The sequence below is a fragment of the Cricetulus griseus genome, chromosome 8 (assembly GCF_003668045.3).
Source record: "Cricetulus griseus strain 17A/GY chromosome 8, alternate assembly CriGri-PICRH-1.0, whole genome shotgun sequence".
Lineage (NCBI taxonomy): Eukaryota > Metazoa > Chordata > Mammalia > Rodentia > Cricetidae > Cricetulus > Cricetulus griseus.
This window is the reverse complement of record NC_048601.1, coordinates 44,380,152-44,392,250: the sequence shown is the minus strand read 5'-3', so window position 1 is coordinate 44,392,250 and position 12,099 is coordinate 44,380,152.

The following is a 12,099-nucleotide window of genomic DNA, read 5'->3' as shown; positions in this document are numbered from 1 at the left end:
CACAGACCTGTAATTCTGCCAGGAGAGGCTGAGGCAGGAGGAGCTGGAGCATAGGAAATCCTTGGGTAGCCAGCTGTACAGAGGAAGCCGAAGGGCAGCCTGGGCTACACAACAAACTTTAGAAGAAAGAAAACAAGAATAAAAGAAACAGAAGGAAGGAAAGGAGAGAATAGGAAAAATGGAGAGATAAAAGGAAGCACGGAAGGAAAGGGAAGGAAATTCTAAAGGAAGGAAGGGAAGGGAGAAAAGTGGGAGGGAAAGAGGGAATGAGAAGAAAGAAGAGGAGGGAGACGGAGGGAAGGAAGGAAGGAAGGAAGGAAGGAAGGGCAGAGGGAGAGGAAAGATAAACAAAAGAGACAGAAACGAGATAAAAAGTGAATAAAAATAAAAGAAAAAATTAGCTGAGCATAGTGGCTCATGCCTTTAATTCCAGCACTTGGGAGGCAGAGGCAGGCGAATCTCTGTGAATTTGAGACCAGCCTGGTCTACATAGTGAGTTCCAGGACAGCAGGGCTATAGAGTGAGACCCTGTCTTGGAGAAAAAAAAAAAAGCTGGGTGGTAGTAGTGCACATCTTTAATGCCAGCAATTAGGAGGTGGATCTCTGTGAGTTCAAGGCCAGCCTGGTCTACAGAGTTAGTTCTAGGACAACGAGGGCTGTTACACAGTGAAACCCTGTCTCAAGAAAGAAAAAACAAACAAAAACAAAACAACTACAAAACACCCACAATCATTATCAGGACTGGAGAGATGGCTCAGTGCTTAAGAGGACTGGCTGCATTTCCAGAGGCCCTTGATCTGGTTCCCAGAACTCACACAGCAACTCACAACCTCTATAACTCCAGCCCCAGGGAGTCTGCTGCCCCCTCTGGCTTCTGTAAGCACTGTGTACATATGTTGCACAGACATAAATACAGGCAGAAGACCCCTAACATATACAATAAAAATAAAATCCTTTTTTAAAAAGGCTGTTGAGGCTGGGTGTGATCTTTAACACTAGCACTTCAGAAACAGAGATAGGTAGTGAATTCCAGTCCAGCCAAGGCTATGTATGTAGTGAAACCCTGTCTCAAAAAAAATAAATAAATAAAAATTGAACAAAACTCCATAATTATCTTTCAAAGAGAACAAAGATCCATGGACTGTATGCCATAGAATCTACATGTACAGCACCAATAAGGACACTTCAAACATGGCTACAAGCCTGGAAACACTTGTGTTCAAAGCCAAGGCTAAGAGCTAAGGATGGAGTTGGCTGCTATATGAAACTGCATTTAATTTATAGAAAAGATGGTCAGGGTGACTAGTTAGCAGGGATCTTCCTTACAGGCCCATGGGCCACAGCTGCAGGAGAGTCCCTGGGACAGTGCTGGAGGACAAGGCCACTGTATTTCTTCCTTAAGCTAGGCTTCCTTCCAGCTCTGAGAACAGCACCCTGGGGCTCAAATGGAAACCCAGAAAAGACCACAGACTCACTTAAACATGGACACTTCCTTAAAAGCTTTTGGTTCGATGTGAATGTAAGTCATTTTGATTACTCAATTTCTATATTTATTAGGAATGATAAACCAAAGCACTTGAAAATAATTTCCGTGGCGATGAACTGTGGCATCCGATCGATGGGGGACATGGCAGCCAATTACCCTTTCACTTTATTTTGGTCCTCAGCAATCAGTTACGATCAATATTCTCAATCTTGATTGATAGCAGGGTGCAAATCACAAATAATGTTTGTAAGTGGGCTGTCACAGTGTGTACGGCAGCTCCACCAGGCCCCGAGTGGCTGTGAAACCTCACTCACGTGACCATGGGGACCCTAGCACATACTGCAAGTGACTACTTTGGTATCTGCCAAGCAGAGGTACAACATCAGTATTCTCAGATGCTTGGTCTATCATCCTCAGATTTTAGCATCTGAAATTGTCTTAGTGATAAAGTTGGCAAAACTAGTGAGCTGAGCAAAAGGGAGGAATGAGAAGGTGATTCGAGAAATTCAGACGATATAAAAGGGAAGACGTCCTACATTCTGGTGTGCTTTCAAGGAAGCAGGGGGCGAGATGCTTTCCCAGTGGGGCAGATGCTAGAGAAAGACTCACAGGGCTCACTCCATGCCTGTCTTCCTTGGGCTTGCAGAAAGATCCCTGCATCGTGATGGGCAACCACACCACCACCTTGTTCCTGCACGGCAAAGTGGGCCAACACGAGACGAGCAAGGCTGTGATGGTTGGCAAACTGGGTTCCCTGGGGTACTCAGCACTTAGAGAAAGGAAGGGGGTTTGAGGAGATAGGGAACAGAGAGAGGGAAAAAAAGAGGGATGGGAAGGAAGGAGGGAGTGGGGGATGGACAAGATGTTCCTCACCCTTTGCAAACAAAAGCATCTCTGTTTATTTTTGTTTAGTACATTTGGCTTTATGGAAGACTTTGCTATGGGTTGGCCTAATTAGTGTCTAGGAATCTGAAGGCTGGAGCCAGACTGCCTGGGTGTGATTCCAGCGTCCTCTGCCTAGCTGGGCAACCTTAGGCAAATTACCTAACTTCTCTGTGCTCTGGTTTCCTCAAATAAGAGGTTGACAGAACCTACTCTAGTGAGAAGTTATAAAGACTAAACACACAAAGACACAACATGTACTTGCAGCCCACCGGGCATGTAGCAAGTGCTGGGGAACAATGTCTGCTAAATAATCAAATGTCCTTCGCTGCCTTAAACAGTCAGATCTTAAACTAGGGGGTCTCCAAACTTTTTTTGACCTTATATCTTGCCAGACAAACTGTGAACATGCAGTCCCTGTAGGTGTACACTTGCATACAGACACATACTACTACTATGCTAGCCTATTCTGTGATTTTAGGCATGCCAACAAGGCTACATGCACATGAAGCAAGGATGTGAACAATAACAAGGTTAGACCATCAGAACTTTCTTCTCTTGGGTCTAGCTTGTCAACTGTAGTTTATCTCCGGCCTCCAAAGAAAGCAGCTTGGCAAGGCCTGGTTGAAAGCAACTAGAACATCAAGAATCCCTGACTAGAAAACCCTTGTCTAGCTGCATGCCCCTTCATGGTGCCATGCTCTTGGTATCCTTTAGTAAGAAGTAAGCACCTGCTTTGTATTTAGACTTCCAGGACTCAAAGCAACCTGAGACAACTCAGGCCAGAGGTCCAGGCTCCCAGGGTCTGTGTCTAATGGCATTGGCAGCTTGTCTTGATTCCACAGTATTGATACAGATCAGCTATTGGTTCCCCACATGTGGACTAACTTGTCACCAGAAGTCTGTGATCCACTGCAGCCAGTTTGTGGGACACAAACTCTCTAAACATGTATGAATGTGTGCTCAAGTGTGAGCATTCCTATGTGTATGAGTGTATGCACACATATGTGAAGGCACGCAGGGGCCAGAACTTAACCTTGGGTGTCTTTCATCCTTAGGAGTGCTGTCTACCATCTCTTTTGAGAGGATTTCCGACTGTAGTAAACTTGACAATTTGACTGCCTAATGATCCCTGTCTCCATATCCCCAACACTGGGAGTCATGGCTTTTTTCCTATGGGCTCTGGGAATGGAACTCAGATCCTTACACTTGCACAGCAAGCTTTTAACCCACTGAGCCATCTCCCCAGCCCCTAGGCAGGCAAAATCAGAGAAGTACTATTTTAGGCCTACCGTGGAGGGAGATAACCCAGAGATGCAGAGAGGCACCCCACAGATGGGAAACATCCTCTCATGACAAACATCCTCTAGAGATGTCCCTAAGAGGCATTGTTTCTCTCTGGATTAGGTGCGGAAGCACTCTGGATACCTGCCCCAGTCAACATCCACCTCCTTCAGTGCCCAACCTCATCCACTCAGAGGCAGCCATGTTGCTTCTACAGCTTTAGTGCCTGGGGAGCATGTGGAAATATGGTTCTGACACAGTGGAACCTGAGACTCTCTAGGGGAGCCGGAGAGTCAACAAGCTTCCAGGTTAGACCCACTGCTGTTGTTCCAGTCTGAGTGACAAGTCTGTATCCAGATCCATACCTAACAGCGCTTAGCAGTGATGCCCAACAGACAAGCTATAAACTCAGACAAGGGGTAAGAGGCGCGGTGGGGTGTCACCATTTTCTGCTCTGGTAAATGAGAAGAAGCAAAAACCAGAATGGAAGGAGAGATGATCAGGGAACCTGAGACAAGCCACAAAGGTCTCCACATGCATTTGGAAACCGAATGTCAACATCAGGTGTCTTTCTCAGTCATTTTCAACAGAGATAGATAGGCTCTCCAACTGGCTATCAAGAGCCAGGGATCTGCCTATCTCAGGCTCCCCAGCACCAGCATGTCAGGAGCATGTCACCATGCCTGACTTTCTAGGTGGGTGCTAGGGATCTCATACTTCCATGGTAAATACTTCATAGACGGAGCCATCTTCCCAGCCAGGGCTCTACAGTTTTTTACTTCTGGGTCCAGAGTTTGAATGGATTCCCATCATTTTGGTTCCAGGAGGACAATACATAAGAATTAAAAAAAAAAAAAAAAGCCTGGTGGTGGCGCATACCTTTAATCCCAGCACACAGGAGGCAGAGGCAGGCAGATCTCTGTGAGTTTGAGGCCACCCTGGTCTACAAGAGCTAGTTCCAGGACAGGCTCCAAAGCTACACAGAGAAACCCTGTCTCAAATGCCACCCCCCAAAAGAATCTCTATTTTGCCCAGATTTGCTGTTCATTGCTTTCTGAAACTTGCCATCAACAGTTCTAACTCTGCAATCGCAACTATAAACAGTCATTGAGGACAAGCGCCGAGGCGCCTTTGTGTGACACCCTTTGACAGGAAGCTACCCAAGACGCTGCTTATGTCACCGATGACTGATTGAACAGACTGCCCACGCATGGTGCTCTCTGCAACTTTTCTTCCTCTGGATTTGGACAACCTTCCTTCTGTCCTGTCTTGCTGCTGTTCTTGGAAATTCCAGCCCAACACTTTGACTCTCAATTTTTCCTTTTTAATTCGGTCTATTCCCTCGGCACTCTTATTTCATTCTTCGTCTCTGGCAAGGGAAGCAGGGACTCGGAGAAGGTGCATTTCCCCTTTAAATACCATGAAAGTTATGAATATATCTCTCCCAAACTGCCAAAATAATTGTTTCATTTACAGAACTGAAATTCTCCAGGGAGCGTCCCACTGATGCTCCGAACTGCTAACATCAGATATGCAGAAAACAAATATGGAGCCGTCCATATGCTCCCTATCCTGAATTTAGCATCGCAGCCCAGCAGACACGTACATTTCAATCACTCCCAGTCAGTCTTATGCGGTGAGTATGTGCAGGGATAAGGCTGGATCGGAGCCACAGGCCTGGAACCTTCTGTAGAGAAAGGCCTGGTCCCAGCCCGAAGCACCAGTTCAAATTGCCATTTAAAGCATTCACTCCAGCCCCTTGTGCAGGGAGAAACCCGATAACCTAGTTTTCTTTCTATTACTGTGATAAAATATTCTCATCAAAACAACCTGGGGAGGAAAGGGTTTACTTGGCTTCATGGTCTTGATCACAGTCCATTACTGAGGGAAGTCAAGGCAGGACTCAAGTAGAGCAGGAATTCAGAGGCAGGAATTGAAGCAGAGACCATGGAGGAACATTGCTTACTGGCTAGTTCTTCAGCCTGCCCTCTTACATAACCCAAGACCACCTGCCTAGGGATGGTACCACCCACAGTGGGCTTGGCCCTTCTGAACCAATCATTAATCAAGAAAATGCTCCACAGATGTGCCTACAGGCCAATCTGATGCGAGCATTTTCTCAGCTAAGGTTGCCTCTTCCCAGATGACCCTCGCTGGTGTCAAGTTGACAAAAAACTAGTCAGCCTACTGAGAAAGGTCTGCTCCAAGATTATAAGAAAAGGTCAATGCTTCCCTTTACTCCTACTGCCCAAAAGTCAGTTGCTTCCAGGCCAAGAGCATACCTATTGTTGGGTTTCCATTAGGAAAACAACATATAATCAGAACAAAACAACCTGGGCATGATGGACAGCTGGCATGGACAGAGGAGTCTATCTTCTAGAATATTCTCTGAACCTTACAGACATGTACTCATTTCATGTGCAAACTAATCCCTGATATCTGTGTCACCATCACACCCATTTTACAGCTGAGGACACTTCAACTCAAGAGGAAAGACAAACATTAATTAAGGATATTAGAATACATAATGCTGATTCTTTCTAACAGTGGCTTGGGTTTCCTTTGGAAAGCCACTCTTGCCCTCAGCACCATTTGGATGGGACACAGACCTCATAATGAAAAGGACCTATTTGATTCTCTCACATTCACCTGTGAGCTCCTGGATGCACATAATGGTCCTTCACACCAGGAGCTGAATACAAGGCGCATGTCAAGTGCTTACAAAATACTGGAAGATAAACAATGGTCCAAGGCATCCAGGTGTAATATGTTGATGCAATGCTGTCTGAAATGGCTATGTGCTCAGGAGGTATCCTAAGTGGCTGAGTGTGGGTTACTCTAGGCCAATGAGAAGCTGCCTGGGAACTCTATGAAATGACAGGGCTAGCAACTTTCTGCAGCTGTCTTATCATCACCATGGTGCCCAAGACAGACTGTCACCCCTATCCTTCACCCTGGCCCTTGTACTTTCCAGGCCCAGATGTCCAGCTCTTCCTTAAGTTTGCCAAAGTGCCTGCACCTAAAAACTCCCTTGTCACTTAACTGTGCGAGAATTAACTTCTGGGGCTTGGAATCATATCAAACTTCACTCTAACTGGAGTATGTCAGCCATTTATCTCATTCCCAGATCCATGTACAGGACAGCATTGAGGCCTAAAATGTAGCAGAGCTACTGCTATGGAGCACGTCCTTACTCAACATACACCATTTCCTGGGGATGTCCATCAACTATGCCTGGTAGAATGTTTCCTTGGGTCCTTTTCAATCCTCACAATGCAGTGACACCAGCATCATTGTGCCCACTTTGATAAAGAGGAAACTAAGGCCCATGTAGGTTAAACATCTTTCCCATGAATGCACAAACAAGTGGCATAGTGAGGATCACAAACAATGTCACCCAGAAGTCAAAGCAAGGGCTCTTACCATTATACCCTGCAGACTTTGAGCAAATGGGGACTTGCCTCACTGGTGGAGTTGATAAATTCAAGTGTGAGGCCTTGGGCCAAAGGATAGAGAAGAACTCAAAGGAGGCTAAGGTCTGTGAGAGCAAATTTGTTCTGACCCATAGGAACAAAAAAACTGGGAAGTCACTGTGCACTGCTTGGTCCAGTGGATTTGCTGATCAAGGAGAATCTTGCTTCATACAAAAAAATGGAAGCCTTGGGCTAGGAAGATGGTTTGCCATGGTAGCTGCCTATAATTCCAGCCCCTGAAACTTCAGAATAAGCTAGCTGGCAAGATTGACCATATTGGCTGGTTATGGGTTTAATTAAGAGACCCAAGGATGACTGTCAACATCAACCTCATGCTTCCACATGCACAGGCACCAACACACATGCAAAAATGTACATATCACATACATCTGAAAATGGAAAGTGAAATAAATAGAACATTCATCTCGCTGGGCGTTGGTGGCGCATGCCTTTAATCCCAGCACTTGGGAGGCAGAGGCAGGCGGATCTCTGTGAGTTCAAGGCCAGCCTGGTCTCCAGAGTGAGTGCCAGGATAGGCTCCAAAGCTTCACAGAGAAACCCCGTCTTGAAAAAAAAAAATAAAGAACATTCATCTCATGGGTGTGTAAGTTAAGGGCTTTGAACATAGAGTTTTTTTTCAAGCTTGTGGTAAAACTTATATAAACTATACAGTATAAAGCACACAAGTCACACCCAGTATGGCCATAATTAGCATCCATTTCCAGAACTTTTGCATCGTCACAAACAGGAAACTCCATATTACCATCAAACAGTAACTCTACACTCTCCCTGCACACACACACAACCTGGTAAGCCTTCTTTTACCCTCTGTGTCTAGTGGGTACCAGTGTTAAACTGTACTTGGGCACCTGACTAAAGGCACCAATAACAGTGTTGCTGGTTCTGGGTTGGAGATGGGAACTGAAGACACAAATGTGCCTACAGCACCATGGCACACAATCCTGTTTGACGGACAGCAGGCTTGCCACTGGTCCTGTCACTCTCATTCATCCCCTAAAACATGGAGTCAGACATGGTACCTGGCCACAGTAATGCCTCAGTCAGTGCTTGTTCTATTGAGTTACCAAACTCATTGCCCTCTCATCTGTGGAAATATCCATTTGTAGAACAAGACTTTTTCAAGAAGACCTGTCTTTTAAATAAATACTTTCATTTCTTGTAGGTAAGTCTCAACACATTTTAAAATATGCCCGGCTATTTGGAAAAAGAATGCCTGACTCCTGTGATCTCCTCAAAGGACAAGAGTGCCAAAACCCAGCACCCCTCGACATTATGTTACATAAACAGAACAGAAGTGACATGACCAGATGTGGCATGTCACAGTGAGGATCAATCAGCCTGCAATCCGGGAGAAGTCTAAATCCAGGCATTCCAGCTATGCTTCAGAATCACCTGCCTCTATTCAAACAACTCTGGCAGCATTGGAAGAAAAATGTGGTCCTACAAGGAGGGAGAATTATGGCTACTGAGATGAGATTCCGACAGCAATTTATCTTCAGCCTACAAATGTTTTCCATACAGAATAATTGTCAAGTGCCAGATCTTGATAATCTCAGCTTCGAGCAGGTCTTTGGGAACTGTTAGTCACAGACAACCTATAGAACAGCTATACAAAACAGGGGTGTGAGAGACAAGAGAGTTCTTCCCTGGCCATGCAGCTACAAGGTTAGAATTTGGGGGACATGACCTTGGTAGAAAATTTGATGTACTGGAATGATGGCTCAGTTAGTAAAGTGTGCATGTCCAGATGCATGTAGGAGCTGGGTGTGGCAGTATGTGTCTGTAATTGTACTATAGGAGGCAGGAACAGGAGGATTCTCAGTGACCAGCCAGTGAGCTGGTCCAAGTTCAATGAGACAGACCTTGTCTCAAAATTAAGATGGGATGTGATAGAAGATTACAACTGACCTCCATAGGGCAAGCGCAGGTATACACACATTCACACAGGCATATATTATCCCCTACCCCAAAGACATGACACACAATACATACAGTTCCAGCTATGTATTGCATTCTTTTGTTGTCTACTTCACAAGACCTCTGTGACTATCTACTTGTCTTCCTCCACTACAGCCATGGCTACCACTTTGAGCTTGAATGGAAATTACCTCTTCAGCATACACAGAGGTGTGAAATTCAGAACTGAGAGGTACAAGATAGGCAGGTCTTAATATATTCCAGTGTCCATGTTTCACGAGAAGTGCAGCCTGTTCTCACTGATCCTACCTTTTCAATCCCACTGGCTGCTCTGGAAGCTGCTAACTTAGCTGAATGTGGCATTAACAGTACGTCAAGGAACTGAATCGTCTCTGAAAGGCACAAGATTTTCCAGTTATTTAGACTGGAAATTGAACTTTGAGAGCTAGGATATAGTTGCCTACTTGGGAAAAAAAAACTATTGAGTTTTAAAAGCTGGGAATTCAAGACAAACTGTACAAGGAAAGATTTAATTTATCTCCTCAGAATTTCATCATTGGCTTAGAAACTTTCCTTTAAAGTCAGAGAAGGAAGGGATCATATTCCTCTGTGTGTGTGTGTGTGTGTGTGTGTGTGTGTGTGTGTGTGTGTGTAGTATATGTGGTACATGGTATATGCAATGTGTGTGTGTGTTTATGATGCAAATGCATTATGTATATGGTGTGTGTGTGCGTGTGTGTGTGTCTGTGTGTGTGTGTGTGTGTGTGTGTGTGTGTTTACTTGTGGAGTGTGATCTGTATAGATAGTGTGAAATGTGTATGTGTGTGTGGTGCTCAGGTGCTTGTGGGTGTAGTATGCAGGATGTGAGTATGTGTGTGTATCATGCGGTGTATGTGTGTGGAGCTTGTCATGTATATGTGTGATATATGTGTGTATGTGTGAGGTATATGCATGTAGTTTGCATGCTGTATGCATATGGTGTTTGTGTGTGTGTGATATATACACGTATGTGTTTTATGTGTGGTGTATATACATGTGTGTGATATGTGTGGCTTATATGTGTTTATGTGCATGAGTGAGTGACATATATATAGTGTATGAACACATGTATGTGCAGGTATGTATAGGCAAAGTCTCTCCCTAAATCTGGACTTTGTACTTTTCAGCCAGGCTGATCCCAGCAAGCCCTAATGACCCTCCTGTCCCCAGCCGCCTCAGCCCTGGAACCGCAGACTTACAGGAGACCATGTCTGGATTACATGAGTACTAAAATCTCAATTCAGGTCCTCTGATTGCATAGCAAGCATCATAAACAACCAGTCCATCTCTCCAGCCCCATATTCTTTTCTATCAAAACTGGTAGAAAAGATTGCAGTCAGAGTGAATTCCTCAAATCCTCTCCTAACCTGATGCTGGGATGAGTTGTCATCCACCTTCAGATACAGATTTCTTGGAGGACGTGGGCCTCCACCTGTCTCCAGTGAGGGTAAGAAAAGAATCATCTTTATTGCTATTGTATCATGAAAAGACAGATGAAATAAATGATTAAATTCTTGTTTCTGAATGCTGGCAAAACACCTGGAATTTTTATTTCTAATGACAGTCAATGAAGACAACTATCATGTCCCTGGTGATATACCGATAGCATTTTCTAACAAATCCCACCGTAAACCCAAAGCCAGAAATCTTTTTCCAACAGATACAATAATTCCTCTTGCCCTGAGGTTTCTGAACGAACCATCTATTAGATGTAAAACCATGTTTCAGTAATGTGTCCAATTTTTGAAACTATGCTTACGTTATCACAGTCCTATTAAACACTGCTGATGGCCATGATTAGTGGAGAATTGAATCTTGATGTTTCCTGTGATCATGGCTTGGAGTACATCATAATCCATCATCAAGGGGCAACTCATAGCAACACAAGTTATTTTTATTTAGTCAAGCCACCCAGCTTCTAAGTTGGCTTGGGAAATAATATGAGGAGCTTTAAAGGGGGTTTGGTAAGGGGAGAGCGCTCAGTCTGTAGGGTGCCTGCCACTCAAGCCTGAGGACTCCAGTATGATTTCCAGAACTCATGTTTTTTGTTGTTGTTGTTATTGTTTTTGTCTTCTTCTAAAGCTAGATGTGATGTGCACATCCATAATCCTAGCACCCTGGAGGCAAGATGGAAGGAAGAGACAGGAGGAGACTCATCCCAAAGCTCGGAGACCAGCTAGCTGGAGTATGCAGAGCACCAACAGATACAAGACAAACCCTGTCTAAGCAAGGTTCAAGAAGAGAACCAACTTGTAAAGGTATCTTTTGACCTCCGCACAGGCATCGTGGCATAGCCACACCAGTAATCACAAACATGTTCGCTCACATGCACACACACACACACACACACACACACACCATTTTAAATGTAATTTTGGCCATGAACTGCAATCCTATTTTATTAGTAAGACTCTATAAAAGACATAATGGATTCAAGGAAGTCCAAATGCAGATGATGTTAAAAATAATAAGCCATGTTTTGTTTTTTTTATTATCCATGCATTGATCTAACTTGAGCAGTGACATCTTAGTCTCTGGGTCTTCAAGTGAGCCTCCACCTCAGATAAAAAAGAAAAACACATTTCTTATCAGAAGATGTAAGATGGGTACATAAGCTGCATGGATGATCAAACCTAGAGTGTTTACATGAATGGGAGTCATGGTCAATAACACTGACAGTACAGTGGATGTGGGTAAATGACAGCCTCCCCAAGCTTAGAAAGAATCAGTTTAACCTGGACAGGAATGTGGAGCCATTTGGACAACAGGTGAGCAACCTGGCCCTTCCTGGGTTTGGGAAATACTGGATTCATAAGAGAGCAAGGAAAGCATGAGAGAGAGTGGAGATGGTGTGATGGAGGGAGGGAGGTAAAACCAGCAGAAATAAAAGAACTATGGATGCTCTTATGACAGCAGGAGGTCAAAAGTGTTGGGTCACTGATAGCTGGTGCAATTCACCAGCAGGAAAAAGGGACAAGGGAAAGAGCTAGTGTTTGA